The following is a 25,879-nucleotide window of genomic DNA, read 5'->3' as shown; positions in this document are numbered from 1 at the left end:
GTGAATTTGTCAACCTCTGCTAATGCCTTTTCTGTTTGATTCGACCCCAACTATGATATGGTTTTGGACAATTTGCTGTCTTAAAGGAGCTATATGTGTAGTTGTTCTGTAAAGCAACATAATTGAGATCAGGCACTCCCAAGATGCATAGAATATGAGTATTGCAGTCTATTGTCCCAACATGCCACCCTGTTGTAATGCATGTTGACGTTCATACATAACTAGTAAAGTGGTCCAAATCATAAAAAGTGTTAGGATGAGTGTCTTTGGATTTCAATGCATCACTTGTAAAGCACTTTTCCTTGGCAGTAAGTTCCTGAAGCATGCCTGGGGGTAATGGGGAAGATTTTCTACAACCATTTCTTACCTGTAAATCAGAAGACCAGCAAGAGGAATTATCTGGTGGGATTGTTAAGATACCTGAGTTTTCTGGTGGGCAGTTCAATGAGTACTCAGCAAGCAGGAGGCACAGTCCTTGTTTTTTCTCAGACTTGTATGGCCTAACCTGGACGAATTCGAACAAGGGTTTCTACCAGAATGTGCTGCTTCACTAACTGAGGAGCTATGAATTTAACCAAATGCTGTGCAGGTATCAGTGAACCTTTTATGGAGGGGAAGGTCAGTGACAAAGCAGCTGAAGGTGGCTGGGCTTAGAACACTACTCTTGAGGAGTCACTGCATCAATGTCCTGAAGCTGAATGATTGGCTCCAACAGCCACAATCATCTTTCTTTAGTTGAGGAATGACTTCAGCCAATGGAGAATTTCCTCCTGATTCCTCCTGGTTTCCTGAATACGAGGGTTCATTGCCCTGCTCAGTGAGATTTTGCTTTGATATCATTAACAGTCAGACTCGTCTCGCCTCTTGAATTCAACTCTTTAGTCCATGTTTGGACCGAGGCTGTAAGAGGTCTGCAGCTGAGTGCTCTTGGAACTCAAACTGAGCATCATTGAGCACATTATTGGTAAGTCATTGTTGCTTGGGAGCACTATGGAGGAACCTTGCATCACTTTGAGAATAGGCTGATGTGCTGCTATTTGGCCAGATTGGATTTGTCCTGTTTTTTGTGGACAGGGTATATCTGCTGAATGTTCTCCAGTCAACGCCAGTGTTGCAGCTGTATTTAAACAGCTTGATTAGTGGTGCAGCTATTTCTGAAGTCTTCGGCTGTACAGCTGGGCCCATTGCTGGCCCTCAGCCATTTGCTTATCATGTGGAATTAATCAAATTGACTCATGTCTGGCTTCTGATGGCGGGTACCTTGGGTGGAGGCCAAGATTGATTGTTCACTCGGCACATCTGGCTGAAAATGGTTGCAAATGCTTCAGCCTAGCCTTTGATGTGCTGGACAGTGCCATCTTTGAGGATGGTGATCCTTCTCCTCCAGTTAGTTGTTAAATTGTCCATCACCATTCATAACTGAATATACCAGGACTGCAGAGCTTTCATCTAATCTGTTTGGCTGTGGAATTTAGTCCTATCAATAGAATGCTGTTTCTTCTCTTTCACTTGCATGCCACTGTGTGGTGTAGTTCTATCAGGTTGCCTCATCTTTTAGGTACTCGTGCACCTACACTCCGCATTGGTCCATGGTTTGTCCCCAGCCTTTATGGTAATGGTGGAGTGAGGCACATGCTAAGCCATGAGGTTACAGTTTGTGTTGGAATTCTATTCTGCTGCTGATGTTCCATAGCACCTCATGGGTGCCCTGTTTTGAGATGATCGATCTATTTGGAATCTATCCCATTTAGCATAATGATAGTGCCAAATGCACACTTTGATTTAGTTGGTCTTTTAGGTCAGTGGAGGACTGCCATTCTCAAAGGCAAACGGGTTTGGAGCTTGCAATCCATTTTATTTTTAAAAAATACCTGCAGACTTATTTTGAATCCCTCCATATCTGGAGACATGAATAATGGCATTCACTGACTCAATAGCCAAGCGTGTAACTTCCCAATGCTTCAGAAAATTCAAATGAAGACAAAAAAAAACCTTTCTTTTTATAAATTGAGTACCCAATTATTATTTTTGCAATTTAGGGAGACCAATCCACCCTACCCTCCACATTTTTGGGTTATGGGGGTGAGACCCATGCAGACATGGGGCGGGGGAATGTGCAAACTCCACACGGACAGTGACCTGGGGCTGAGATTGAACCTGGGTCCTCGGTGCTGTGAAGCAGCAGTGCTAACCACTGCGCCGCCCCAAATATTAACTTTTTGTACCTTTTATTTCAATCCAAAATTAAATTTAGATTTGTTTCTGTTCATGACATCTACAATGTTGCGTTATTTCATTCTTTGGTGGGTTGACATCATTTGAGTTTGGGGTGATTCCATGGTGACCTGTGCAGCATACTTTAAAACATTTGAATTGTGTGAGGTTATTTGCAACCAGCTGAATTTACACATTAAATCAATCCTTGCTATACATTATCCCTTCTTGAGGTGCTGATTCATGCAATTATTTTCAATTGGGCTCTGTTTTTACATAATTGGCCTTTCCTTAATCTTATAATATGAGGCTTAGTTTTTGAATTACATGGTAAAGTCTGTTCTTTAATCTAATTTGCACATTTTAATCAGGTTTTCAGGAATGGAATTTGTATACCATTCATGTTGCACTAAAACAGAAGTTCTGGCTTGTGATCTGAGAATATTGAAATGTGTTAATTACTTGCTTCCTATTTTTGTATTTGGCAGCGTCTGCAGAAGCAACACCATGGTTCCAGGATTCCAACTGCATTTGAAAGTTTAATGTAGAGTTGACCACAAAAGTTGTGCTTCCACATTGACCAGCTGTAAGAATCTGTATCAGGATATACCATGTATATTGAATCAAAAATATTTATTTATTAAATACTATTGTTAGACAATTCCAATTGCCTACTGCAGTGTACAGTTGTCAGGAAGGGAAGCTTTTATTTCCGAGCATTAACTTCCACAATAGAAGTCAACAGAAAGCCAGCAAAGTATTGGCATTTGGAATTCCTCTGAGTGAGGGAGGAAAACTAAGATCCGATTGGAGCAGTTTATTGACCAGGGAAAAATCTAGGCAAATATTTGACATGTATTATTCAAAATTATCATGCAATTGTGGAGTAAAGATTTCTGTCTCACTTAATATCAATTGCCCCTGTATCTTGTCCACTATTCACATGAGCCGTGACATCAAATAGTTTTGTTTTCACTTGGCCTTCACAAACCTAGGCTTGCCATAGGGGCAATTTGACCGTGATCAAGAGTATCGACCTTCTCTTATTTATAGCTCAGGGATGCCCATTTTTATTGTTCAGATCACCATAGTTTTCCTGGGCTGCATGTACTGGCTGCTCACTTGAGCTATCAAGTGAACAGACACGCTTTTCTAAAACAAATTTTTCATTGAACTTTACCTCGTTTGCAGCAAAACTGCACATTGCACTCCTTGCTTTGAATCATTACTTAAATGCTAAGTGAAAGAAAAGGTCAGGGGGTGTTCATAATTTTCCATTCCTGCCCTTCCTATATCTACTTCCCACAACATTAATCAATACATGATGGACAATGACAGTGTCCAATACCTCAGCTTTAGACATGTGATCACATGTAGCTTTAGACCTCATCTTTCGGCATGTGATCTTGTGATGGAATGACAGGTTTGCAGAACTAGTAGGGGTGCACGTATGACCTGTTGTCTTAACAGATAACTTGTCAAATGATGTGTTTGAGGAAATGAACAGAAAGGCATAATGGGTAGTTAGGCCAAGTTAGGAGTAAAATCTTACTACAGTAGAATAAGGAGTTAGGTTAGTGGACTTTTAAACATCTCTAACTTAGGCTGGAGATAATGGGTAAAAGTCTAATTGCCTGTAACTGGGATTCAAGGCAGGAAGAGAGGAATGGGCAGCCATTAGGACCATTTCTTTGTTGCAGGGGATATTGGGAAAAGGGGCCTCGGGCCAGGTTAAAGAATGTGGGAAAAGCCTATGGGAGCTTTGCATTTGCCACCGCTGCCTTGGTCGTGTGTATGTGAAATTTGAGCGACCTGAATATATATGAAATTAGATGCTTTGTCCCTTTGCCCTCACTCGCTCTGGAAGTTTCAAGAGACATGTAGTCTCCTGCCTTTTTATCAGAGTGAGTGGAGCTTACAAGCTGTTTGAAATAAACGACAATTGATACCTACAAATCCGACTCAGAGTTCACTGAGACCAGACTGAGGGCAAAAAAAAAACTCTAAATCGTCATGTTGAACAGACTTGTCAAATGATGTGTTTGAACAGACCCTAGTTTCAAAGTTTGTATTTTTGAGTCAGACCAACTGAAAGGAAAACTGCAACTTCAGGTTTCTTGGGAAACTGAAACTGGTTGAAATCAGAAAACAACGCAGCCATCCAAGCTCTCATCACCCAGTGGTACATTGCAGGCAGGTTGAAGAAGTTCATAACTGATCAGACTCAGCTGGACAATGCACAGGGGTCACTGAGGGTTCAGAGAAAGGTAATACTGGTGAGTTCAAGACTCAGCAGAGCTGAGGTTGTTGTGGAGGATTGGACCATTTTGTTGAAATTTTCATCCCATGGAGTGTGGGTTGATTGGGAACTGCTGTTGGGTGAGATTTGGTGGTTTAATCTTTTCAAGAAAAGGAACTAGAATTCTCCCTGGGGAGATCAGAGTTTTAAAGGACTTTGTTGTGGCTGAAATTGGTTCCATATATTCTAAGTGGACTGCCTGGCAAATCTGAGACATGCTATTTAATGTGTAACTTGTAAATCCATGGTCACTTTTACATTATCTGTTAATTTATGGTGAGTTTATGTTGATTTTTGGTTTGAATGTTAAAGGAGGAATGTTAAAATCTGAAAAATTTGCCATTGCTTTTTCATTGACGTCTTTTGGTTTGGTCTCCACCGGAATCATAACCTCAATATCCTCCTTTGAATTTATTTTATGTCGGCTGGTAAGAGAGGTAGCAGACGGGTTTTTTATATATTGAGTAATTTACTTGCTCACTGGCAGTAGATGTTGAAAAAAATATCCATATGATGTCCATTTCCATCACCATAGCCACACCTATGCCTATTGAGCAACTTCTGGTGAACACAATTTTGTACTGAAGCTGTTTTCATAGCCTGAGGGGCATGTTCTGCAGTTTTACTGGGCACTGATTTTATTTTCCCATAAACGCACTGCTAACATTTCAAATAAAAAGGTCAAAGAACAATTTAACCATTTATATGCGGATTTTTGGATCAGTTTATAATTGCACAGAAAGATATGGCAATTTTGGTGGCACATGCACATTGGTTTAAATGTAAAACATAGACTAACAAGATTGTACAGTCCCCGCAAGGAAATACCCTGCTTAAAGTCATTTCACTTTAACATTGTTTATTCTTTCTGATTTTTCATCATGTTTGGTTTTATGTCATCAGCACTCTGGCCCTGCCCCTCTGCTTTGCATTCTGGGCCAGCTGCCGCCATGTTCTGATGCCGGAGCTGCCGTCTCCGTCATCAGAGGCGCAGGATATGGGGAAGGTGTGAGGAGTTGAGATCCAGGAGCACTAGAAAAGGATGGTGATCTGTGGGAAATCTGCGTTGGGAGGGGCCAGGGGAGGTGCTTCATCCACAGCTTTTTCCATGGCCCCCTCCAGGCTCCATCAGTGGCCCCCACCTCACCAGTTCCAGCTGCAGCACCCCGGCAACAGGGGCTTGGCTCCTGCAGACTGTGAGGAAGGGATCCTCAGCCTCTGAAGGAGAGAGTGGGGACCTGAGTTTCCGGGGTACTGTAGGTTAGTCACAGAAGCTGAGCTTGTTTGGGTGATTTGGTTTTATATAATTTGAATTTGTACAGTATTTCTGTTTAAAATTTTATTCCAGCTAGGGTTGTGAAGTACTGCACATGTGCAGTACAGTATTTCAACTTGTGTATTTTTTTTCTTGACAAGAAATGTTTATAAGACCATAAGAAATGGCAGCAGAATTCGGCCACTCGGCCCATCGAGTCAGCTCCACCATTCAATCATGGCTGATATTTTTCTCATCCCCATTCTCCCGCCTTCTCCCCATAACCCCTGATCCCCTTATTAATCAAGAACCTATTTATCTCTGTCTCAAAGACACTCAGTGATTTGGCCTCTACAGCCTTCTGTGGCAAAGAGTTCCACAGATTCACCACCCTCTGGCTGAAGAAACTCCTCCTCAACTCTGTTTTAAAGGATTGTTTCTTTAGTCTGAAATCCTCCGGTTCTAGTTTTTCCTACAAGTGGACACATCCTCTCCACATCCATTCTATCCAGGCCTCGCAGTATCCTGTAAGTTTCAACTAGACCTCCCCCTCATCCTTCTAAACTCCCACGAGTACAGATCCAAAGTCCTCAACCGTTCCTTATATGACAAGCTCTTCATTCCAGGGATCATTCTTGGGTACCTCTTCTGGTCCCTTTCCAAGGCCAGCACATTCTTCCTTAGATACACGCCACAAAAATGGTCACAATACTCCAAATAGGATCTGACCAGAGCCTTGTACAGCCTCAGAAGTACATCCCTGGTGGTGTATTCTAGCCCTCTTGACATGAATGCTAACTTTGCATTTGCCTTCCTAACTGCCGCCTGAACCTGCACTTTAACCTGAAGAGAATCATGAACAAGGATTCCCAAGTCCCTTTGTGCTTCTGATTTCCTAAGCATTTCCCCATTTAGAAAATAGTCTGCACCTCCATTCCTCCTTCCAAAGTGCATAACCTCGCACTTTTCCACATTGTATTTCATCTGCCATTTCATTGTCCACTCTCCTAGCCTGTCCAAATCCTTCTGCAGCCCCCCTGCTTCCTCAATACTACTTCTCCATCTACAGATCTTTGCATCATCTGCAAACATAGCAACAGTGCCTTCAGTTCCTTCTTGCAGATCATTTATGTATATTGTGAAAAGTTGTGGGCCCAGCACAGATCTCTGAGGCACACCACTAGTCACCAGCTGCCATCCTGAAAAAGGCCCCTTTATTCCCACTCTCTGCCTTCTGCCAGTCAGCCAATCCTCTAGCCATGCCAGGATCTTACCCTTTAGACATGGGCTCTTAACTTATTTAACAGAATCCTATGCAGCACCTTGTCAAAGGCCTTCTGGAAATCTAAATGACTCACGTTCACAAGTTCTCCTTTGTTTAACTTCCTTGTTACCTAAAATATTCATCAGACATGACTTCCCCTTGACAAAGCCGTGCTGACTTAGTTATATTTTATCATGCACTTCCAAGTACTCTGTGATCTCATTTTTAATAATGGACTCTAAAATCTTACCAATGACTGAAGTCAGGCTACCGGCCTATAATTTCCCGTCTTCTGCCTCCCTCCCTCCTTAAACAGCAGTGTTAGCCACTTTCCAGTCCTCTGGACCCTTCCTGCCTCCACGATTTCCTCCGCTATCTCTTTTAGGACACTAATAATAATAATGGGGTGTAGTCCATGATTTATCCACCTTCAGACCTTTCAGTTTCCCTAGAACCTTCTCCTTAGTGATAGCCACTGCAGTCACCTCTGCCCCCTGATTCTCCTGGCGCTCTGGCATCCCACTGGTGTCTTCCACCATGAAGACTGATGCAAAGTAACTATTCAGTTAGATATACATATAAAATTTACAGTGCAGAAGGAGGCCATTCGGCCCATCGAGTCTGCACCGGCTCCTGGAAAGAGCACCCTACCCAAGGTTAACACCTCCACCCTATCCCCATAACCCAGTAACCCCACCCAACACTAAGGGCAATTTTGGACACTTAAGGGCAATTTATCATGTCCAATCCACCTAACTTGCACATCTTTGGACTGTGGGAGGAAACCAGAGCACCTGGAGGAAACCCACGCACACACGGGGAGGATGTGCAGACTCCACACAGACAGTGACCCAAGCCGGAATCGAACCTGGGACCCTGGAGCTGTGAAGCGATTGTGCTATCCGCAATATTACCGTGCTGCCCCTCTGCTCAGTTCCTCTGCCATTTCTCTGTTTCCTATTATTACTTCTGCAGCCATGTTTTCTAGTGGTCCAATGTCTATTTTTGTCTCGCTTACCTTTTTAAATATTGAAAAAAAACTCCTCTTGTCATCTTTTATGTTACTAGCTAGCTTGCACTCATATTTCATCTTCTCTCCCCTTATTGCTTTTTTAGTTGTTCTCTGCTGGCTTTTAAATGATTCCCAATCCTCTAGCTTCCCACTAACCCTCGCCACTTTGTATGCTTTTTATTTTTCTTTTATGCTGTCCTTGACCTCCCTTGTCAACCATGGATGCCTTTTCCTCCCCTTAGCATGTTTCCTCCTCCTTGGGATGAATTTATGTTGTGCCTCCCGAATAACCTCCCAAAACTCCTGCCATTGCTGTTCCACTGTCTTCCCCTGAAGGATCCTAACACCTCGGCCAGTGTTAGTATCACCCTTCAGTTTGGGAGAACAGCTCACAATAAGACTCCCTCTTTTTTTTCATTCCCAGGTGGAAAGTATTTGACTTCCCCAAAGCATCTTTGTTGAGATTAGAAGCTCACAATGTGGGGATTTGCAGGCACATTCATGTGCTCTGTCATTTGTGCAGCATAATGGATTCACTCCAGGATTGGCAATAATGAGTTACGAAACAAGAATAAATTTACACCACCTTTTAAAAATGACAAACTAAATTTTGTAAGCGTGTTGGCCACATCGGTTTCCAGGAGAGAATCATGTTCTAAAACAATTCACAATTTCCTCCTCTTAAAATGATCCTCTGAAACCTACTATTTTGACTTGTAATGTATTCTTTTTAGGAAAATGAAATTGGTAAAGATACTGGACAAGAACCCCCAAACAATTTTTTGAAATTTTTAAACTTGTGAGGAAAGGATACTTCACCCCAAGAGTAATGATTCTGACCAGTAGATAGCTTTTATATTAAAACAAACTTTAAATTAAACTTCAAAATTAACATAAAAACCAATAGATTTACAACCATCAGGTAAACCATTCTTGCACGAGGAAAAACTTAAACTGATGATCTATACCTGCTACCAACGCCAATTAAGCAACCTGATACAGTTCAAATGCCACTTAAGTTAACAAACCGATTACTTGCTTACCTGTGTAGAAAGTTTTGGAGGGAGAGACCATTTTAAGAGCAGAAATAGTACACTGCTGCTCAGCCTAGCAACGTTTGGCAAAACTGCTGTTCAGCGTAAAATCCTTCTGTTTTGTCAGGCTCAAATCCTATGGCAAAACTACATAGACTGGCTCCTCCCAGTAAAATACATCGCCTGTATCTCACTAAGATGTCACATGATCTTAGCTAGGACTAAATACAATTCCTCATAAATTACCTGCTGTTCAGGAAATCCTCAGCAATCATAAAAACAATTCCATTTGCCCTCAATATGTAAACCAATAAATGGTTGGATACAATCATGACCTCCCCTTTACAATTTCTTAATTACAGCTTTAGCTGACACTGTCTGCATACCTTGTACAGCTTTAACTGGCGCTATCTGGATATCTTGACCTATGATCTTTTAATAACATTACTGCAACAAATATATACCGTGACCCAGGCTTTTAAAAACCTTACTGCAACAGATAAATAATTCATCAATATCTGCATTCACCACTATTAAAATGTCAGGGTGTGCGGAGTAGCAATGATGCAAAAAAACTTGTGCATGAACTCATAACGTGGCACGTGAGCTTGTAACATGACAAAATTAGTGACTCGAATGGGATCAAAGTGGTATTTGTTTCCTTGGGTTGTTGCAAGACATTTTAATTACCGATTTAAGGTGGTTTTACAAGAATTTGTTCTACATAAATTGATTTATTGAAATGTTTTGCAAACACTGGTGTTGACTCTCACCTGCCTCACCCTATGCGTGCATGAGACTCTGGATCATTGTTATGGCCAACTGGAATGATGTGTTCTCTGTTAGTTTTGAATTTGGAAATTGGATAGGGTGCATGGCACACATCAGAATGCTTGAAACCTGTGGCCTTGAATCATTCTGATCATATATTGAAAGAATGGAGATGTTTTTCAGAGCTAATAACATTTTGGACTGTGAAAGTTAAGAGACCAAGATTCAAAATAAGGCAATTCCTGAGTGCAAGGACAAGCTTTGCTAATGGACATTAACCCAGAAGCGTGTGGCACTCTCTCAAACCACCTTGTGCCCAATAAGGCAAAGGATGTGCCATTCCAAACAATCATTACCAAGTTGGAGGAACCCACAAGCGATTGCAGAAAGCTACAAATTTCAAATCGGAAATTTAAAAAGTAGCGAAAAGTCAATGATCCTATTGTGGCACTGAAGGATTTATTACTTGATTGAAACTTTGGTACGTTCCTAGACTGCATGGAGACAGATTTATGTGCAAATTGGTGGGCGAAGTTACTAAAAACACAATATTACATTTAGACTAGTGTACACGATTGCTCTCTTTCCATGGTGATGGTATCAGAGAATGCTCAAATTTTTCCTAAGCAAGTGATTAGAGTATCCTCCCACAAGGTAAACTTTGGCTAAGCCTAAAGTGGGAAGACCTAGTCAGAAGAGTGCTGGTGAAAATGATTTGGTAGCTTGTTTAATTTCTATTGGAAAACACACAGCACATGCCTGCTGGTACATAAGTGCCAAATGCTTTAATTATCAAAGGAAGGCCACATTGCAGCTGCTTGCTGAATGAGGGCCAAAACAGGGAAGATATTGTAACTCATTTCTCTTTGGAATGACAAGGAGCAGGAAATAGTGTTGACACAAGTTAGAGTTCACAATTTTGAGGTGAATTTAGAATGCTCAATTGAAAAGTATCTAGGGTTGTATATATAGTATTTATGACATAAGCAATCACTTAAATGACAAGAGCTTTGTAATTGGAAAATGAGCAGTATATTGCCATGTACATCAATATGACTGCAGATTGCTCTATTATGAGTAACGACGTGTGCAAGCACAAATTCATTGATGCACTTAACTGTGAGCACAGTTCAGTTGAATGCCTACTCTTGAGTTGTTAGAAAGGTGTGGACTTGCGAGGGCAAGTTCCAGAAATTGGCTATTGTATCAATATATGTCAACAAACCAAACAAATGTTTGCATACGGAAGCATGTTTACCAAGTTGAGATGACCAACTCTATCAGCTGTTGAATAGTTGCAGCAACTGTGAAGGCATAATTGGTGTAAGTGCATCTCCGAATGTAAAATCAGTATAGTGTAAGGCTAGTCTGATTCCCTATGTTCTCAACCCAGCTTGATGAAGAGGTAAAGAAGCTAGAGCGAAATGGTGCGAGTGAGAGGTGAATAGTGACTGCAGAATCCAAATTGTAGCAGTGCCCAAGTCAGCCAAAAGCATATAACTATGCAGGGACTCCAAAGTCACAATCAACCAACAGTGGATAGGGCAGCTTGGTGGCACAGTGGTTAGCACTGCTGTCTCACAGCACCGAGGTCCCAGGTTCAATCCCGGCTCTGGGTCGCTGTCCGTATGAAGTTTGCACGTTCTCCCTGTGTTTGCGTGGGTTTTTCCCTCACAACCCAAAGGTGAGCTAAATTGCCCCTTAATTGCAAAAAATGAATTGGGTATTCTAAATTTAAAATAAAAAAACAACAGTGGATGATGAGTAGCATTTATTTTATTATGATTTGAAAAATTTTCCAGTTGAGGGGCAATTTAACGTGGCCAATCCACCTACCCTGGACATTGGTTATGGGGTTGAGACCCACGCAGATATGGGGAGAATGTGCAAGCCTGGGTCCTCGGTGCTGTGAGGCAGCAGATGAGCAGTATTTATTACTGACTTTGTTTGCTGAGTTAGCAGGGTCCAACGAGTTGGGTTTTTCTACATTTACACACAGTTCCACATGGATTGAGAGAGCCTGCAGTATCTGATGTTTAAAAACATACACATATGGAAAGGGACTCTTGCAGGAAACTACCTATGATATGAAGTCTTCTCCAAACATTTCCAAGCTGCAATGGTTAAGATTTTTCAAGGAGTGCCACATTAATCAGGGCATGTTGAATGTGGCTGCAACTGAGGAAGGGAATCTGTTGGATGACGTGCGAGTGTGCTTTTGCGCAACTCGTGCTGGTATACCTTGGCCTGAAAGTCTGTGACATGGGACAACAGCAAGCAAAAGAGACTATTGTGGTTACTGTCAATGCCCAAAAGCAAAAATATTCTTTTATAGGTCCAATAATTTTAGAAATTTCTGCTCGGAGTTTGCACTGAGTTTTTGAAGAAAAGATGGTAATGGTCTAAAGCACACTATGCTTATAATGCATGTAAGGATTCCTTGACCAGTGATGCACTGTTCATTCATTCGCAAATTGTGACCTGAAGCTGGCATGCGACTCCTCAAACTTTGTTTGAAGCTGTGACCAGTCACATTATCAGCCCACAGGAGATGTTAGCACCTTCCTCGTCACCAGCTAATGATTTCCAGGTGGGATTATCGATGTCTAGGCCTCCATGTCACACTCGTGAGCATCCTTGAAGTGGAACATTCAACAGATTGTCTGGCTCCAGGTACCTCACTATATAGAAAGTCCTTAAATATGTGACCATCTTCCATCTTGTGGATGTGCCTGTACCAATTCTATTGAGTACAGTACTAGCAAACTGCAACTCTGCTGTTGAGAGGTCTCATTGCGTGCAAGATGATACATGATGTGGAGGAATATGTGAAGCGTTTGGGGATATTAGTGAAATTAATGTTGACTTGTTTAGCATTTTAATGATATTAAATTCCAGCCATGCATTTTTAAGATTTTTTTCTGATGTTTTGCTGGAAACATTGAGCCAGAAACTGGATTCTCTTTTCTGCTTACGCGGAGTGAACAAGGTTTGAAGTCTCCACATTGCAGAGCCAATTATCAGTTGTTTTGGTGAAACTTCCAAGTGTATTTATCTGCATAATGTCAGCCTTGAGTGACAATTAGCAATTTGGCAACTGATGTGAGTGCGAGCCATTGACATCATAATCAAAACTGGCTCTGTTTACAACGGTCCCTGCAGTTTCATGTAAATTTGATATTGTAATGCCTGATCAACAGAATTACACATGGCACAATTCTTTCTTGAGTTGTTGACTTGATTTTTACATTGAGACTTATTTGATTTTGGGGGGGGGGGGGATCTCTCTGGAATGACAAGTAGCATGAAGGCAATAAAAGTGAGATTCCAGTTTGATGTGGGGTTGGATGGGTAATTCACTTTGAAAGAAAGCTTGTTGAATTTTGAAATGCTCTTTCCTGTGTGTGGGTGGTCGCGTGCAAACTATTCAATCAAAATAAGTTTGCCACTTGAACAGAATTTAATCTTAATATTTTGTGAGTCTTTATCAAATCAGAGCCTATCTGGATAACAGGGGTGTTTATAAACGAATTAATCTTGTCGTCCTCCTCTGTACCCTTCCTTCTAATCCCTTTCTCAGGTTGTCCTTTGCTTCGGAGAATGGAAAAATAAATACTTGTCAGGCTGAGTCACACTCTGGATTACGAATCAAGCTTTACTAAAGGTTAAACAGTAGCATAAAGTTTAATACAGTAACATTTGGCTTGGCGACAGATTTCTAACTTATACCTTCTCAAAGAATCAACACTTTACTCACTCTCTCGTAGGAGTACTTGAAGGTCAGCCGCCTCCTTGAGCGGCTGCAGTTCGTGGGTGGGGTATGAGGATCTTGACCCAATGATCGGGAACAGCCATTTTGAAGTCTGAATGGTTTGTGATTTGGAAATCTTGGGAGGTCATGGTTTTCCCATGTGTCTGCAGCCCTTATGGGGGAGGGAGGGAGCCGTCATTGTTCAGGATGTGCAATTGAAGAAACTGTGGGCATGCTACTGCGGTGTAGATGGTGTGAAGTAATGGGTTAAGAGACATTCCAATTAGTTGTCACATTTATGTTAAGTATCCAATAATTGACACTGATTATGTAAAGGGGCTTCAGGTGGCCTTTGTGTCGGGTGATGTGATTTTAGAGTTTTGTGCAGAGTCTGTTGAAGTAAATTAAAGGTGTTTGTGGAAAAGGAGCAGAACCGTTGACTCTTTATACAACAGCAGCTAAACGTCTAACAAATGGTAGCAGAGGATCGTTGCTGTGGAAATGTGAAGGGTTGAAAGATACAATTTTTCCAGACCGAACCAAGGAGTGAATGAGAAGAAAAAAAAAGATATATGGCTGAACCTAGGATAAAGATGGCCGAATATGACTACACCCTCTTTCCCCCCCCCCCCTTATTTTCTGAAAGGGGATCGTACGATCAATGGAGAAGTGCAGTAGTTATGTGGACTAAGGTAACTGCCTTGGAAAGAGGAAACAAGGTATGGCATTGGCTCTTTCTCTACCTTATGACTGTAAAATCCGAAGCAAAGTGTTTTCTGAGCTGGAATTGGACGAGTTAGACTCAGAAGAAGGTGTGGAGACTCTATTACGTTATATGGATAAGATTTATGAAAAGGATGACTTGTTAAGTGCGTATGAAGCATGGTCGGCTTTTGATAGGTTCCGGAAAATAGAGGAATTCTCCATGGAAGACTATATAAAAGGCTTCAGAAACACAACCTGGAATTTCCACAGTCTGTGTTGGCTTTTAAATTACTTGATTGTGCTAGAGTGAGCAACGTGGATAGGCTCCTGGTTTTGACAGGAGTTCAGTTTGCCAATAAGGATACCTTATTCGATCAGATGACAGAGGTCAGCCTACAATAGGAAGCAGAACATGGAAGATACAGTACTAACAGGATGGCGAAATCGTATGGCTACAAAACAGGTTCCAAGACTATAGAAGGAGATTGGGACCTGGAAAGTATGAAGACAGAAACCCAGTTAGAACCTACAATAGGATGAATTATAGAAATGCACGGGCCATGATAGCATTGTGGATAGCACAATCGCTTCACAGCTCCAGGGTCCCAGGTTTGATTCCGGCTTGGGTCACTGTCTGTGCGGAATCTGCACATCCTCCCAGTGTGTGCGTGGGTTTCCTCCGGGTGCTCCGGTTTCCTCCCACAGTCCAAAGATGTGCAGGTTAGGTGGATTGGCCATGATAAATTGCCCTTAGTGTCCAAAATTGCCCTTGGTGTTGGGTGGGGTTACTGGGTTATGGGGATAGGGTGGAGGTGTTGACCTTGGGTAGGGTGCTCTTTCCAAGAGCCGGTGCAGACTCAATGGGCCGAATGGCCTCCTTCTGCACTGTAAATTCTATGAAAAAAAAATTGATTTTTTCAATGTGACTCTCAATACGATTATGCTTTCAACTGTCCAACTCGTTATGATAAAGAGTGTTTGAAGCGACACCTGACACGGAAGAGTCAGAAGAGGAAAAAGATAGTGACCAGAAAGAAGGCATTGTCCTATTAACGAGCAGTTTTACGAGGGTGTTGGTTGCAGAATCCTTCAATTGCGCTGTATTGGACAGTGGCTGCATATGTACTGCGTGAGGAATTGACTGGTTAAAATGTTACCTGGACTCCTTGAATGCTGAAAATCGTAACAAGGTTATGGAATTTGAAAGTTCCACAAGTTTCTGCTGTGGGGATGATAATACTCTGAAGTCGCTGAAAAAAGTGGTGATCCCTTGCAACATTGCCAGAGTGAATCATTTCATTAGCACGGATGTTGTATCAAGTGAGATACCTTTGCTTCTGAGCAGACCGCCGATGAAGAAAGCACACATGAAACTGGATAAGGCAACAGTTTTTGGAAAGACGGTGGACTTACACAGTCGGGACACTACTGTATTCCATTACTGACAAATAATATTTCAAGTACAGTTGTTAATGATGTGTTAATGGCAGTTGAAAATGGGACTTTAGCTGATAAAGAGTGCTGTATTAAAACAGCATAAACAATTTGCGCATACGTCACCTTGGAGGCTGAAAAATTTATTAAAGGATGCAGGGGTAAGGGATGAAGACTATACTAAGCTAATAGAACAGATTAGTGATCACTGTGAAGTTTGTAGGAAGTACAGAAGGACACCAGCACGACCGATAGTAACCCTACCTATGGCGAGGGATTTTAACAACATTGTGGCCATGGACGTTAAGATCTGGGATAAAGCCAATAATATATTTATTTTGCATTTTGTACATTTAGCGACCAGATTTAGTCAATCAACGATTGTACGAAGTAAAGAAAAGAGTAATTCTGGATCAAATCGTGGAAAAATAGATAGGGATGGGACCATCGGCAAAATTCCTTACGGGCAATGGGAGATAATTTGCTAATGATGAGTTTAGGGAATATGTGTAAAAACGTGACTATCACAGTTATGAATACAGCTGTGGAAAGCCCATTTAGTAATGGTGTGTGTGAAAGCAACCATGTGGTAATAGATTACATACTCTGGAGAATTTTGGCAGATAGACCAAACTGCAAGCTAAATTCAATTTTAGCATGGGCGGTACATGCAAAGAATTCATTGAAGAAGGTTGGGGGCTATAGTCCCTATCAATTAGTGTTTGGTAGAAATCCTAAAATTCCGTCCATGTTAAAGTTGGGTTGTTGCCAGTCGAAAGCAGGCTCGGCAATGTTTTACTGGCACTATAAAGGAAATCTTTCTGGCATCTTTATGATGCATGTCGATGATTTTTTGTGGCGTGGGACTAGTGATTTTGAAGCTATTGTAATCTCTGGTTTGGGGAAAGAATTTGGGGTTGAAAGTCAGGCTGCCGGTGCATTTAAATATATTGGACGGGAAATCGGACAGACTAAGTTAGGGGAAACTTTACGTCAGCAATCTTATTTGGAAAGCATCAGCCCAATAGCAATTAGCCATGGCCAGGTTTCACAAAAAGACGCAATAGTTTCAAAGATGGAAAAAGAGCAACTGTGAAGTTTAATTGGGCAACTGAATTGGTTAGGTAGACAGACTAGATCGGACGTGAGTTTTGATGTCTTAGAGTTGAGTACAAAAATGAATGATCCCAAAGTAGAAGACATAATAAGAGCAAATAAAGCGTTGGTCAAACTAAAAATGCAGGAGTGTTTTTTGAGGTTTCTGGTTATAGGTGACTGTAGGCACTTGAAACTCCTGGTTTATAGTGATACATCCAATGCAAATTTATGTGATGGGGTTTCAAGCGCAGGAGGTTTTATAATTTTCCTTTTGGGGAACAATGGTTATTGTTGCCCTCGTGTGCTGGGAAACAAAGAAAATAAGGAGAGTGGCCAAAAGCACTTTGGCTGCTGAGACGTTGAGCCTTGTAGAGGTGGTGGATATGGCCTTTTATATATCTCAGATATTGACAGAAATTTTGGGATTAGGGGATTTGGGTAATATACCTATTGAATGTCACATTGACAATAAATCCCTGTGGGGAAAATGTGCACTCTACAAAAAGTGTCAATAAAAAAAGGTTACGGATAGACATCGCAAGTCTGAAGCAGATGTTAGACAGAGGGGAAATAGCAAAAATTAAATGGGTTGACAGTAGCTATCAATTGTCAGACTGTTTTACAAAAAGTGGGGCTTTTGGGTATTGTTAATGAAGGGTGCCTGTTTCTGTGACTGTTTTTTCTTCCAAGAATGAAAATAAAAGGGGGAAATTGCGTGTGCGTTTTGAGTTTCTTCTAATTTTGTTTTCTCCTGATTATTTTTTTCTCCCAAGGAAGGGGAGACTGTTAAGTAATGGGTTAAGAGACATTCCAATTAGTTGTCTCATTTATGTTCAGTATCCAATAATTGACACTGATTATGTATAGGGGCTTCAGGTGGCCTTTGTGTCAGGTGATGTGATGTTCGAGTTTTGTGCAGAGTCTGTTGAAGTAAATTAAAGGTGTTTGTGGAAAAGGAGCAGAACCTTTGACTCTTTATACAACAACAGCTAAACATCGAAGAGATGGCACTCCGTACAGCCATAGTGTGCCAATGGGAGGAGGGAGTGAATCTGTAAGGGGATGGTGGGCTGCTTTGCCCTGAATGATGTCGAGCCTCTCTAGAGTTGGAGCTGCACTTATCCAGGGGAGTGACGAGGAGTATGCCATCACACTCTTGGGCCTGTGCCCTGTGGTTGGATGGAAATACTTTTGGAAGTCGGAAGGTGAATCATTGTTGCAGAAAACCCCACCACTGACCTGCTGCTGTATTTATATGTCTGGTCCAGTTAAGTTTTCCACTTGCTTTTAAGTATCCCTGTCCTTGTGCAACTACACTTCTTTCCTCCATTGAGAGTTTTGCCAATTATGGCATACTATCTTTGTTTGTACTTGTTCCCATTTGTTTACATTTGGCAGGCTTTGTTAAATAGCCAGCCACTCCTCCCTTTTTATCTAGCATCCCTTGTGCATTCTCCTACATTTCTCCTCCTAGCTTGCCATCAACAAATTTGGATATTTTTCTCTTTGTGTCCTGAGGAACACTTCTTGAAGTAGGTTTTAAATACACCAGGCCTTCAGAACAGGGGTGCTAAGTTCTAACCATGCCGCAGCATACATCATACTGTCCACTTTTTAATAATCATAATCTTTATTGTCACAAGTTGGCTTACATTAACAATGCAATGAAGTTACTGTGAAAAGCCCCTAGTCGCCACATTCCGGCGCCTGTTCGGGTACACTGAGGGAGAATTCAGAATGTCCAAATTACATAACAGCACGTCTTTTGGGACTTGTGGGAGGAAACCGGAGCACCCGGAGGAAACCCATGCAGACTCTGCACAAACAGTGACCCAAGCCGGGAATCTAATCTGGGACCCTGGTGCTGTGAAGCAACAGTGCTAACCACTGTGCTGCTTGCTGCCCAAGGGAAGTGTTTTTATCTTGCAAATCACACACACACACACACTCATTTTTAAAAATGTGCAGTTTGGAGGCTTTCATTGGAAGACCCCTGGGAAAAGAAGCTTTTAAATTTATGCAGGCTTGGCAGTCAGTTTGATCATTTAAGTTCTCCAGTCAGCCGCACTGAGAATCGTTACTACTGCACACCATGCAAGTGGATTATAGCAATTTACATCAATTAAAGGTTTTGTTTTGGTGTTGCAAGCACCATGTAATTAAACATAATTTCAAGCCTACTTTGTTTTGCCTCAGACACAAATTGAGTTTCCTCTTGCCTAATTTTGATTTGATGTTTTGGTTAAGCTGTTCAGTAAAGATATCCAGCCATAATAAAGATCTGAATTATTTAACAGCCTCAAATTGAGGGCTTGTGTGCAAGAATCTTCTGTTTATGGAAGCATGACTAATCCATTAAGACATTGCTTATTGCTGACGTTTTGTTGAAGGCTTCTGTCTTCGTCAGTTTTTCTTGAGGGATATTGCTCAGATTGATCTGTATGACAAACGGGTAGGGGTGCACAGTGGTTAGCACTGCTACGTCACAGCGCCAGAGACCTGGGTTCAATTCAGAGCCTTTGTGTGGGGTTTATATGTTCGCCCCGTGTCTGTGTAGGTTTCCTCCGGTGCTCCGGTTTCTTCCCACAGTTCAAAGATGGGCAGGGTAAGTGGATTGGCCACACTAAATTACTGCTTAATATCCAGGTTACGGGGATAGGGCGAGGTTGGTGGGGGAAGTGCAAATGAGTCGAGTATCATTTGAAGGGTCGGTGCAGTGATGGGCCGAATGGCCTCCTTCTGCGCTGTAGGGATTCTGTGATTATAGGTTTGCACTTGTGACTTTGTTTCTTTCTGCAAAATGTATTGTAAAGTCAGGATTGGTGCTATTTGCTGATGTTTCCAATCTTCAGTTTTCATTATCTGGAGGAGTTGTAAATAACAAGTCAAAAGGTCCATGCAGGAACTCCTGGGTGGGCTTGATTCTGATTGCAGATCTCTATTTATAATCATCCTGGTCTGCATTATCATGGTTCACAAGTTGGCACTTGTGCTTCTCTTCCTCGTCCTGATCTGAAGGGTAGCAAGTAAAAATGAAACTGACGTTGCTCCCTTTGCATGAAAGAGACCGAAAACAGATGAAAGGTTGAAACTGTATTTTCACAGGAATGCAGAGGGGGAGGATGATGGTAATGGTGAAAACAGTGTTGGTAAGTGGCTGGGGGAGCAGGGAGGCGAGCGGGTGGTGAAGATAAAGGAGAAATGGGAAGTGGAGTTGGGTATGGAGATCAATTGGGGAGTATGGAGTGAGGCACTGCGAAGGGTAAACGGGACCTCCTCTTGTGCAAGGATGAGCCTAATACAGTTCAAGGTGGTGCACAGGATGCATATGACTCAGGCGAGAATGAGTGAGTTGTTTCAGGGGGTGGCAGATGAGTATGAGAGGTGTGGGCGGGGCCAGCGAATCATGCGCACATGTTTTGGAGTTGTGAAAAATTGGGAAGCGTCTGGGCGTGAGTGTTTGTGGTTTTAGCCAGGATAGTGGAGGAGGGGGTGGACCCGGACCCTTTAGTGGCGATATTTGGGATTTCAGAGAAGCTGGAGTTCATGGAGAGGAGGAAGGCCGATGTCTTGGCCTTTGCCTCTCTGATTGCACGGCGACAAATTTTGCTGGAGTGGCGGTTGGCATCGCCACCGGGGGTAGCAGCTTGGTTGGGTGACCTGTATGACCGCCTGAAGATAAAGTATGAGTTAAGGGGCTCCGCAGGGGAGTTTGAGAAAAGGTGGGGGATGTTTGAGGCGCTGTTCGTTGTGGGGGGGCTGGGTGATGGGGAGGGGGGGGTGAAAAAAGAGAAAAATCTGTACAAACTGTACAGTTGATTGTTGGGAAGAATGTTTCCCGGGGTGTTATTTGCTGTAACCTACTTTGATACAAGTTTAAATAGAATGCGTTTAAAAAAAAAAAAGAACAGTGTTAGTGTTCAGTCACTAACCCGACACCAGCAACATCCCACCAATCTCTCCATCTGTTGTGGCAAAAGCTGTGTGCCTTCCCACCAGCTCCACGATCTTCTGGTTGGATATGAGATACTTAAGTCTGGAGAACTGTCTTGCCTCTGGGCTCTGAAGCGACAGAGATTGTGGAGGTGCCGGTTATGATTTTCCGACGTTCTCTAGATTTCTGTAGTGGTCTTAAGGAATTCGAAGCCAGCAAATGTAAATCCATTATTCGAGAAGGGGGGGGGGGGGGGAGAGAAAATGGGCAACTGGAGGCCAGTTAATCTGAAATCGTTCATCGGAAAATGCTGGAAGCTATTAATATGGACATCTTCACTCTGACCATGATCAAAGTCAGCATGGTTTTGCAAAAGGAAAATAGTGGGTGGGATTCTTCGACCCCGGGCCAGGATGGAGAGTCTCCAGATCTCTGGGGGGGGGGGCACGATTCACCTGGCAACGCCGCTCTGACGCTGATTCTCTGGTCACTGGAGAATTGGCGGTGGTTGTAGCCGCTCTGCCTGCCTTCTCTCCCCAACCCCCCGGCAATTCTCCGCTTGTGATGGGTTGAGTGGCCGCCAAGATAGGCCGAGTCCCGCCGGCGCCTTTCACATATGGTCTTACCTGGCAGAACCTCGGCGTTCATCCTGCGGGGAGCAGCCTGGTGGGGCAAAGAGGGGATCTGACCCCAGGGGGAGGGGGCCTCAACCATGGCCTGGCCCGCTATTGGTGCCTACCGATCGGAGGACCGGCTTCTCCTGGTGGGGGGCTATGTTCCTAAGCACTGGGCTCCAGTAACTCTCTATCATGTTGCATCGGGGACAGTGCGGAGGAGGCAACTAGCACGCATGCGCGAATTTGCGCCGGCCATAGCGCGCATGCGCAGACCTGCGGCGCCGGTTCTGACACCGGTATTAGCAGCTGGAGCTGCGTGAGTCGCTCCAGTGTCGTGCTGGCCCCCTATGAGGCGCAGGATCGCTGCTTCTAGAGGCCTGTTGACACCGTCGTAAAACGCGATGGCATTTACGACGGTGTCAACACTTAGCCTCAGGATCAGAGAATCCCGTCCAGTGTTTGGGAAATTTATTATTTTATTTGTGGATGTGACTATGAGGAGAGATTGGATATTTTCCTTGGGACAAAGAAGGCTGAGGGATGACTTAGTTGAGGTGTACAAAATTATGAAGGGAAGAGATAGATAGAGTGGACAGGATAAAATTGTTTCCTTGGCGGAGAATTCTAGAATGAGAAAACCTAGGAGCAGACTTAGGCCATTCGGCCCATCGAGTCTCATTGCCATGGCTGAAAAGTTTCACATCCCCATTCTCCTGCCTTCTCCCCACAACCCCTAATCCAGGGGACACAAGTGGCAGAAGGTGTAGAAAGGACATGGGGTAATGGGAGTCTAGAATTTGTTGCCAAAGTTGTAGGTGGAGGATGCAGAGACCCGAAATTCATTTTAAAAAGTAACTGGATCTGTGTGTCCCCCCCGCAACAAGCCTGTCCATCATCTACAAGGCACAAGTCAGAAGTGTATGGAATACTCTCACACTTGCCTGAATGAGTGCAGCTCCAACAACACTAAAGAAGCTCAACGCCATCCAGTACAAAGCAGCCCATTTGGTTACTCTCCCTTCCACAAACATTCAATCTCTCCACCACCAACGAACGGTGGCAGCTGTGTGTGCCATTTACAAGAGGCACCGCTGTAACTCCCCATGGTTCCTAAAGCAGAACCTTCCAAATTCCTGACCGCTACCATCTAGAAAGACGAGAGCAGCAGATACCTGGGAACTCCACCACCTGAAGGTTCCTCTCCAAGTTACTCAGCAACTTGACTTTGAAATATATCGCCATTCCTTCATTGTTGCTGGGTCAAAATCCTGGAACCTGCTCCCTAACAGCACTGTTGGTGTACCTACACCTCAAACACTGCAGGCATTCAAGAAGGCAACTCACCACCATCTTCTGAAGGGCAACTAGTGATGGGCAATAAATGCTGGCCTAGCCTGCAACACCCACATCCCGTAAAATTAATTTTAAAAATAAAGAAACTATTGCTGTAGAAGAGCAGTGTTACCAACCAAGCTAGAGGCTTTTGAGAGTTTGGCATAATGAGATGGGGAAATATGAAGTTATTCACTTTTCCTAGTAGGAATAGAAAAGCGGAATATTTTAAGGCAGGCCTCGTAAATGTTGGGTGTACTTGTACAATGAACACAAAATTGGCGTGCTAGTATGGCAAGCAATTAGGAAGGTGAGTGGCACAAAAAAAAAGAAGCCTTGCTATAATTGCACAGGGTTTTGGTGAGACCTTATTAGTTTGGGCTCCAAGGAAGGATATCCTTCCCTTTGAAGGCGGTGCAGCAACAATTCATTTGGTTGATTCATGGAATGACCAGGGCTGTCCGAGTAATAAGAGACTGAGTACATTGGCCCTATACTGTCTGGGGTTTGGAGAATGAGGGGTGATCTCATTGAAAGATACAAGGCGCTGAAGGGGGTTAACAGGACAGACAAAGAGGTCATTTTCCCCTGACCAGGGAAACCTAGAACATGGGAGCACAGTCGCAGGGTGAGTGGGTGATCATTTGGGACTGAGAAGGAGGAGAAATATTCACTCAAAGGGTTGTTAATCCTAGGAATTCCCTACCCAACAAAGTTCCAGCTACTCCGTCGTTAGTATGTCTAAGGCTGTGATGGAGAGACTTTAGGTCTCTTGTGGAATCGAAGGACTTGGGGAGCAGGTGGAAAAATTTGAGTTGAGACGCATCACACTGAATAGCAGAGCAGGCTCGAGGGGGTAGAGCCCAGAATTCTCCGAATGTTCACGCCAGCGGGTTTCTCTGGTCCCATTGGCAGTGCACCCGTGCCCACTGGCTTCTTACCATTGACAGCGGCAAGACCAGAGAATCCCACCACTAGCGAACGCCGTGCTGAGTAACACGCAGTTGGGGGACCAGAGAATCACACCTATAGTTCATTTTAAGGGAGCTGAATGACCATCGTACTAAATCCCAAATTACTGACCCCAATTTAAGTGAGTGAATAATTAGCGTATTTGGAGCGAGTATTGTGAATGAATAATTAGCGTATTGGGAGCGTGTAGATGTATATCTTTCGGGTGATGAGTTGTGCTCCTGCTCCGACTGCTGGTGTCTTATCTTGCCTGCATTAGTCCTAACATTGAACTTGTTGGAGCACTGGCCTGCAGCCTGGGTATGCAAAACAACCTCCCTCTACACAGCATAAGTGACATTTCCTGTCTGGAAACACCAGTTGGTGCCTGCAAAGCTCCATTTTCCTTCAGGACTTTTGGGTTCAAGTCTGAAATTGTGCCATCGCTGTCTGTGTGCCATGTTGTCATGCCTAGATTGGTTGTGTGTGCAGTTGCTCCTAATGGATATCTTTGGTGTTAGGTAAGGATTTGGGAGACATGCATCGAGTGGTGCAATTCCTTACTGACCTGTTTTCCCCCTCTTTCTTCTCTCTCCACCCCCCCCCCCCCCCCCCCCACCAGACTGTTTAGTTAAAAAAGGCTACCTGTACCTCAGTCGATTGCACCTACTTTGCACAGAACTATTACTGCAATAGAGCGAGCTGACCCAGGAAATAGTCATGTTCATACCTGCCCAGACTTCCGGCAGGTGCAAATCTTCTGTGTATTATAAACTGTTACAAATGTCTAGCTCATATTAATATTTTGTAGGTAATGTTTATTCTGGAAAGATTATCGTTGTGAAGGTAAAATAAAATGCTGGGCTTTGTGATTGCTGGAACACCTAAAGAAATGGCAGTTCAGAAGATTAACCATGTTTGTCTGATAGAGCTATAAAACAGATGGGCTTGCTTAGCTGGAGAAATTGTAAATGAGGGGTAATTGGATTGGTTGATTTGGGGGTAGCACAGAGTAGGCCACAGTGGAATTTAGGCTCTCTGGTTTAAATTTATCTGGGCATTTGCTGGGAGATATTTTTGATTGCAATTTGGACCTCGTGTGGTTTGCTGCACAGTGCAAGAAGTTAGCCAAAATAAATTATAGTTTGACAGACCTGCACTGTAAGCAGAGTATAAAATGTTTTTCATTGACCATGTGGAAGGCTGGTTAGGCTTATTCTCTGTTTGATTTTGTGAAGCTGGAAGTGGGAGAATCTCCAATGGGCCTCAGTGTCTTATTACGAAAGAAAGCAATCGGATGATCCCCAAACCTTCGAGCTGATTTTCACCTTAGGAAACAGTATGCCAGGAATTGGGAGAGCACAAAAATATCTCTGTTGTATCGCAGGGCCGATATGGATCTTTGCCAAGGCCCTGCAGATTGTCCCCAGTCCTGTCCTAAAAACTTTGGGTACTTTGCCAATACCATGTTGAGGCCGCCTGAGCCCATCTGGAATACCTGCTATCAGTCTGTGGAGGAGCTGTAATTGTAACCAGTTGCGGCCGAGCATACTGGGGCCCTTGCCCCTCATACAACCAAGCGGACTGTTACGCTTAGACCACTGGGGCCAGGGTGGTCGCAGCAACAGCAGGAGCTGCACTCCTGTCTGGAGTTCCGACAACGGAGATGGCAGCACCTGTGTCCAACTCCATTAGCAATGGATGGCCATTGACATGAACCATGACCTTTATGACTTTGGGTGCCGAAACGCAAAAAAAGGTGTGGGACTGGAGGAAGCTGCTAGGCAGAGCGGGGCGACGGGTGGTCTGGCCATCCCATGGACGCTGTGCTGTGACCACACTGACCACTCATCCCACAACGCTTGAGGTTGCCCTTGTCTGGAGCTGAGATGGGCCCCGCCTGGTCACCGAGGTCCTGGGCCACTGGGCCAACCCCTAGCGGGTTTCTGCCTAGGATGGAGAACTGGGGTTACTCGAGCAAGGGAGTGCTGCTCTCCGAGGAGAGGTGTGGCTTAAGCTTAGGACTTGTACACCGTATTCTGCACTTTATAACGACAGGACAATTTCCACAGCCCTCTTGAGGTCCAGCAACCAATTTCAGCTGGGCCAATGCGTTATGGACGCCGCAGACCAACCTGTCTCGCAACATTTCTGAGGGGGCAGTTTTGCTATGTTTCGGAGAGGGTGGCAATTTCCTGAGATGCACCA

At 43.5% G+C, this 25,879-nt stretch overlaps 1 protein-coding gene across 1 annotated transcript in view; it reads left to right on the top strand.

Annotated features, from left to right (window-relative positions):
* Positions 1 to 25,879, top strand: part of LOC119964532 (mucin-22-like) — a 94,589-nt gene that overhangs the window by 4,498 nt on the left and 64,212 nt on the right. The window lies entirely within an intron of this gene.

Source organism: Scyliorhinus canicula, chromosome 4 (genome assembly GCF_902713615.1).
Source record: "Scyliorhinus canicula chromosome 4, sScyCan1.1, whole genome shotgun sequence".
Lineage (NCBI taxonomy): Eukaryota > Metazoa > Chordata > Chondrichthyes > Carcharhiniformes > Scyliorhinidae > Scyliorhinus > Scyliorhinus canicula.
Note: the sequence above shows the minus strand (reverse complement) of the source record. Positions and strands in the feature narration are given on the sequence as shown.